Source organism: Saccopteryx bilineata, chromosome 12, assembly GCF_036850765.1.
Source record: "Saccopteryx bilineata isolate mSacBil1 chromosome 12, mSacBil1_pri_phased_curated, whole genome shotgun sequence".
Classification (NCBI taxonomy): domain Eukaryota; kingdom Metazoa; phylum Chordata; class Mammalia; order Chiroptera; family Emballonuridae; genus Saccopteryx; species Saccopteryx bilineata.
In genome coordinates this window covers 46,960,584-46,967,814 of record NC_089501.1, presented here as the reverse complement: position 1 = coordinate 46,967,814, position 7,231 = coordinate 46,960,584, and the positions used below count along the sequence as shown (strand labels likewise).

Sequence of the window (7,231 nt, the reverse complement as noted above, 5' to 3'; positions counted from 1 at the left end):
GTTCTCCCCCCTCCATCTCCATATTTGGCTTTGATGCTGAGTATTTGCACCCACTCCACTTGCTTCCTTGGATTGCTGGAAGCAATATACATGCCCTTCCTCTGACTCTTTGTTTGTTTCAGATGTTTGTAGATTTCACTAATGTATCCTATTTTGCCTTGGAAGAGTTCCTGTCTTAGCCTTGGATGTGCAACTTTGTATCAAGGTCCTTGATTTGCATATGGCTATATAATAAAGCGAAATGGGGCTATGAGGTACTCAGATACTGCCAGGCAGTTTGGAGAGTCCTCACAGTCCCATCGTTTTTGTTTTGACAAAGTGTGTTTCCTTAATTCCGCACCGTTATTAGGAGCCGCACTGGTCTGCGGCATTTCATATTTATATTTCCAACTAAAATTCATGACCATGGGGATTTTACTTAGTCTTTCCCACATTACTGATGTTTCCTCTTACCCCTACAATGAGACTGGTTCTAAAGGATATTGACTATTGTAGAATGATACATTTATTTAATTTACCATTATAACAGAGACAGTGGTATCAGAATTACAATATAAACACTACTTACCATCAACAATATGATTTACAAAGGAAGCTCAATTTAGTTTTCCAATTCTTTTCCCTTTTTGCCCTAAGGGCATCTATCTGTACTGGTGGTAAATCTCTGTCATGTATTTAAAAGTTCCTTACTACAGTTCTTCTCTGGGTAGTTACATGACACCAACTACCCATGCAGTTAGGTTTAGTTGTTTTATTTTCTTAAGATTTTTTTTTTCTTTTTTGTATTTCTCTGAAGTTGGAAACAAAGATGCAGTCAGACAGACTCCCGCATGCGCCCGACCGGGATCCACCTGGCACGCCCACCAGGGGGCAACACTCTGCCCATCCGGGGCGTCGCTCTGCCACAATCAGAGCCATTCTAGCTCCTGAGGCAGAGGCCACAGAGCCATCCTCAGCGCCCGGGCAAACTTTGCTCCAGTGGAGCCTTGGCTGCGGGAGGGGAAGAGAGAGACAGAGAGGAAGGAGGCGTGGAGAAGCAGATGGGTGCTTTGCCTGTGTGCCCTGGCTGGGAATCGAACCTGGGACTCCCGCAAGCCAGGTCGACGCTCTACCACTGAGCCAACCGGCCAGGGCCTTCTTAAGATTTTTTAAAGACAGTAAAAATTTTCAAAAGTAAATGTTTTATTTTTACTTATGTAACATATTTTTACAAGCTAAAAATCAACATCAGGTATATTTTATAAAGTTTATTGCCCACCCCTATTTGCTTGCTTCCAATTCCTCCTCCACTTATATAGGTAGCTTCCTATAATGTTTACTTCCTTTTTTTTAATATTAAGCACACATACCTCATAATAATTGCATCAGATTTTTTAAAAAGATAAATTGTAGCATACTATACTGACTTGTTTTAACTTTGCTTTTTTTCAATGAAAAATGTTTTTCTGAAATAGACTCCTATTGGTATATAGAGATATTTCTCACTTGATTTTATAGCTATGTGCTAATTCATTGTGTGGTTGTATCATGTTATTCAACTAGCTCCCCACTGATGTACATTTAAATTGCTCTAAAAATATTCCTGCAATACATAGTCTTATGCAGAAGTCCCCCCCCCCCCCGGCCCCAGTATGTTGATGAAATAGATTGAAACAAGTGAGATTACTGGGTCAGAAGATAAATTCTATGTAATTTGCTAGATTTTTTCAAGTTATTTTCTATGGCAATTGCTCCACACCCCTACTCTCTAAAGATGTATGAAAGTATTTGTTTTTCTATAATTTTGTTAACATAGCATGTATTCTAATTTTGTACCAAAATAATAAGTGAAAAATACTCTCTTGGTGTAGTTTTAATTTGCATGTTCTTTTATTATGAGTAAGCGATAGGGGAGCCCAAGGGTTAGAAATTTGGTTCCAGTAATCAGAGCTTTTAGTTGTAATGAACAGGAGATTATGTAAGGTTAGGAAATAGTCTACTTGTTATTCTCTCTTAATGGCTCCCTAGCTTTTACTTTGAAATGCAACGAAAAGCTTACCTCTGCAGGAATGTCTGGGGTGGGGTTGGGGGGAGTTTACATGGGGAGAGACCTGAAGATTAGAAAAGTTTAAATCACAAGAGTTGTTTGTAAAAGCCTAGCCACATGATTACCTGTAAAAAGTTAAGGCTTATAAACTAATTAGAAATTTAGTTCACCAATTTTAAATCTTTACTTTGTATGCTAAGGGAATAGGGAATCTTATTCAAAGACCATTCCCAGAGGCAGATGGTCTTAGAGGCACCAGGATTCTGCTGTTTTGAAGATTGACCGAAGATACCAGATTGGACCATGCTAATTGGGCCTGTATCAGCAGCAGAAGAATTTGTGGGGGAGATATTCCTGCCAACTGAACCCTCACCACCTGCACATTGTTATGTGACTAAATGCATGGACTTTGCTCCTGAACCCTATAACAATAGTCAGCACCAGGAAAGTATTAAGGCAGTTCTTCTGGGCAGGAGTCCCCTGCCTTCTCAGTTTGCTGGCAATATGAACAAAAGACACTCTTATATCACTCAGATCCGTCTTTGTGATTGATTGGTAGAGATAGGCAACTTGAACCTTGGCTTGTTCTAGTAACACGAAGTTAAATACCTATTCACATGGTTAAAGCCATTTGCACTATTTTTATAGAACCACTGGCTGTTTTCTATTTTAGAAGTCTTTAATATATTAAAAATATTATTTCTTTATGGTTTAAGTGGCAAATAGTTAATTTATCTTACTACTTTGCTTATAGTGTTTTTAATCATTCAAAAGCTTTTTTATTATGTGATTAGATTTTTGTACTTCCTTTATTTTTTCTTTTTGTCTTTGGATTTTGACTCTTAGATAGGCAAGTTATTCTTATATAAGGCTATAAAGTAATCTATCCAATTTTCTTCTAGTACTTGTATGATTATTCTTTTTGTTAAAATCTCTGAGCAATTCAAAGCTTATCTTACTGCCTGGTGTGAGTAATGGATTCAATTTCACCATTTATCCAATGGCTATCCATTTATCCCAACATTCTAATAAAAAAAAGCTCATTATTCACAAATTTATAATGGTTATTTTATCATGCACTTTCTATATATGTCGTTCAGCTTATTTATCTTTTTCCATGATTCTGTCTGCACAACGCACCAAATCTCATGTGTGTGTGTGTGTATGTGTGTGTGTGTGTGTGTGTGTGTAAGTTTATATAGATTGGGTTATTTCAATATCTGGTGGGGCTAGCTCTTCCTTTTCCTCTTCTTGTTGTTCTCTTGGGTTTTACAGCTCACTAAGGGTGTTAATAAGCTGAAGAACTAGATAGGTGTTATGCATTTACCTTTTGCCAAATTCTCAAAGTGGAACTATGGAGATGAAGAACAATTCTGAAGTATCAAGGCTTTTTTGCATTTATTTATTTTTTTTTAATTTTTTTTTTTACATTTTATTTAACTTTTCCCTTAGCTGCTGTGCTTTCATTTGTTTTTCTTCGAGTTTCTTCTTAGATTCTGCAATTGTTCTTTTACAAGATGGGGAAGAAAGTTTTTCATGCATGTGAATTCCATGTCCTGGAGGCCTCGCAGGTTCCTCCTCCACAATATCCCCCCAGGATGTATTCTGGCGCCAGGATTCACGAGCTTCATAATCTGCAAGGACATCGTTCCAGTCCATAGACATACCACAGAAAAATACACTTCCACTGCCCATGCTGGCAGAAAAATCACTGTCGTTGTCAGTTTCAATATTAATATCATTGTTTTCTTCAGCTTCAATTTCTCTAGTTAACTGTTCCTCTTCAGCAATAGCACTGGCGATGGCTTCTTCATTGGCCTTTTCTAGACGATCTGCTAGCTCTTCCTTTTTAGCAAGAACTTCCGCCATAGAATTTGAAATATCTGAAGAGTCCATTTCACTTTCTATCCTTGCTTTCTCTGCTGAAAATCGGTCTTCATTTGTATGCAAAGGCAGTGTGTCATCTTGCTGAGTAATCAAAACACACTCTGTATCCACACGAACAGCAGGTATTTCAGAAGTTCACACAGAATTGTCTTGTAAGATGCTACTGCCAGAGTTTTTGACATCATCCAATGTACTTGCTGTGAACTGAGTTCTCTCAGTAAGAGGATGGTCACAAGAGTGGAACGAGTCTTTGGGCCGAGCTTCTACAGCATTAGAGGGTCCATCTCCAACAGATTCACCTTTCTGTATGCTTTCATCTGGTAAAAAACATACATTTTCTTTATCACTGTCATCTTTTTACCTTAATGCCTGTGGTGAAGCTTTTGGCACCATAGCTGTTGATCGTGATCGAACAGGTCTTCCTCTCTGAACAGTCTCCCATCCTTCAGCATCCTTCCGTTCATTTTTGCAAGACGTCTTTTGCACTGTCATTGGTGGGCAAGACTGAGCCAGTGCTACATCTGAAGAAGCAGGAGAGCCTGTATGATGAGCCTTAACCTTGTCAGCCCAACTAACACCTGTGGGAGCCAGACGGGGAGTAACCACTGTGCCAGGTGATGTCCCAAAATTTAAGCTTCTTCGAGCATTTGATGCTACACCTATTCTCTCTGTTGATGGACTTGGAATCACATGACGTCCTGGAGACATCTTCTTTACTTCCCATGCCAGTGAAGTTGGTCTGCTTTGAGCATCTGTCTTCTCTAGCTTTTCCTGAAGTTGAATCCAGTCGATCAACGCTTTGAAATCTCTTACATAGTTATCCAGCATCATTAGCACCTCCTGTTTAGCTGTTTTATGAGTGCCTTGAATTGTCCTCTTTGACTTTCCACCAGTTTGACATTTAGATTTTCCATCATCATCTTTGCTTTCTAGAGGAACACTCCAAGCTATTAGATTCCTTGCTGTACGACCCTCCTCTGCAACTATTCTCCTTACTTTGTCGTGACTGTTGGAGCGCTGGAATGAAGCCATCATTCTTTAATTGCCTTTTATGCCAAGAAGGTCATTTATCAGATAAATCCATGGGGTGTGACTCCCTGCCGTCACTGCGTCCCCGTGGCCCCGCGAGGCACTCCACCGGCAGGCGTCCCCGCCCAGGCCCGCCCGGTCTGCGAGGCGCGCGCCCCTTGCATTTATTTTTTTAAATTAAATACCAAAAGATAAAACTTCTGATTACTTCTGATTTTATCCACTGACAATTGAAGTAGAGGACATGCTATTGTGAAAGTCTTATTTCTTGGAAACTTAACCTGGTACCGAGAAGTAAGTCTTTTTTGTTTTATTTATTTATTTCTTACTATGAAAACATATCAATAATTTATTTTTGTTCTTAATACTTTTTTATAGTGATCTAGCATATGTTGACTTAAAATTTATGCCATTATTTAACATAAAAATAAGTTATTTTCTAGGTCAAATTACAAATACACATCTAGGCTTTAGGACCTTGACCTCATAAAGTCAAATTTATAGTTATATCATGGAAGTAATCAGCAAGGCCTCTAAAAGACAGTGACAGACTATATTCTAGATAAGTACTCTGTATAATCAGACTTTCTCTAGATAGAAACTCTTTCTGAAAAACACCGAAAATTAGGAAAGTATAAAGAATGAAAATTTTAAACTTTTCAAAAAGAGGTGATGTAGACATTATCAGTTGAATTATTGTGATTTAAAAATTAATTTCTAATAACTACTTAAAATATTTATATATCAATTCAACAGATATTAGCATAGATCTAACTTTGCCTTTTATAAGCACAGAAAAATGATATCCCATAGTTATAGTCAATTGGCTAACTTTATTTTTGCAGGCAAAATCATAATATAAAAAGCTAAACTTCTTTGTACGACGGGTTAAGGGATTCTACAACCTCTCCTAATCCTAAAACAACTCCTTTTACTACCTGAAATAAGGGTAAAAATTTTCAGAAGACATACTTCTTTATCCGAGGCCCTAAAAACTTGATTAAAATTCATTCTTTAAATGATAAAATATAAAAATTGATTGCATTAAATGATAACATCTTAGCTTGGAAATCAAGCTATCCTATGTAGTAAGACCCTGAAAGTCTGGATCCCAAATGAGTAAGTTATAATTAAACAGTAGAAAAAAGGACTATGATATCTTATGCTTCAGTAACTAACTCTCTGACACAAATCCCACTGTGTTTACAGATATAAAGCAGCATAAAATTATTAGAAACTTGAGAAGCCAGGTACCTACAGGAGGCAACTATAGGGTGTCAGCATGTGATATAGCAAGATGCAGTGAGTGCCTTCTTTGAATAGTAAGATTATAGAATTTGCACAATAATTTTTATATAGTATTTTGTTATACAGTAACTTATATATGTATTTTACATACATGTATGTATGTATAATGTGGGTATGGTAATTTATATTTCTGTTTGATCTTCTGTATAAGTCCCTTGCATTTTGGGACTTACCTGTCACTGTAGCTCAGTGCCCAGAGAAAAATAAGTGCTCACACATTTGTCAAATGAATAAATAAATATGTAAAGACCGAACATCGCCTGCTGTTCATGTGCAGTTCTGTCCTTATATAAGAGTTACCTGTGCTTGAGGACAGGCTGCAAACAGATCCTACATTTTAGAATTTAATGAATTCCCAAATGGCAAAACTTTTCTTCATTGAACTAATTCTTTATGGGAAAAAAAAAATACGATTGCTGTCTTGACTTTTGTGTTCCTGAAATGGTAACTTGGCTTTTGCATGGAAAATTTTACTTTGTAGGAAAAACTACTGTTAAGCAGAGTTCAGGGTGGAAGCTTCAAATATTGTACCTATGAAAAGAAAGCCCGTGGCAGGTCCCCATCAAGAGCACCTCTCGGAAAAGAATGCATTGTGCTCTCTGCCGGCGTGGTGAGCTATGAAGAAGGTCTCGGTCCCTGAGAGGCTTAGACTGAGGTGGAGCAGCGAGATCAGGGTCAGGAAAGGGAAATCAGACTCAGGATCAATAACACTTTAAAGAAATATTTAATTTTTGCACTTTCCACTGGGATGCACACATTTTTCAGGGCATTCCTTTTTTATTATCTTGAATTTCCTAGGAATTAAAACTACATCGGGGTGACACTGTGGGCAGGGGAGGTGGCAGAGGCTTCGGGGAGGGCACTCTCATGCAGCCGCACGCAGAGGTCATCCAGTCATTTAGTATCAGTAGATGGAATTCCTTTTTGCAGTCTCGTATTTTCTCACGCTCTCTCATTCAGTGTACAGAATATTATGCCTCT

General features: G+C 37.9%; 1 pseudogene; it reads right to left on the bottom strand.

Annotated features, from left to right (window-relative positions):
* Positions 1 to 3,367: 3,367 nt before the first annotated feature.
* On the bottom strand, positions 3,368 to 5,098 carry LOC136316070 (S phase cyclin A-associated protein in the endoplasmic reticulum-like; annotated as a pseudogene).
* Positions 5,099 to 7,231: the final 2,133 nt, after the last annotated feature.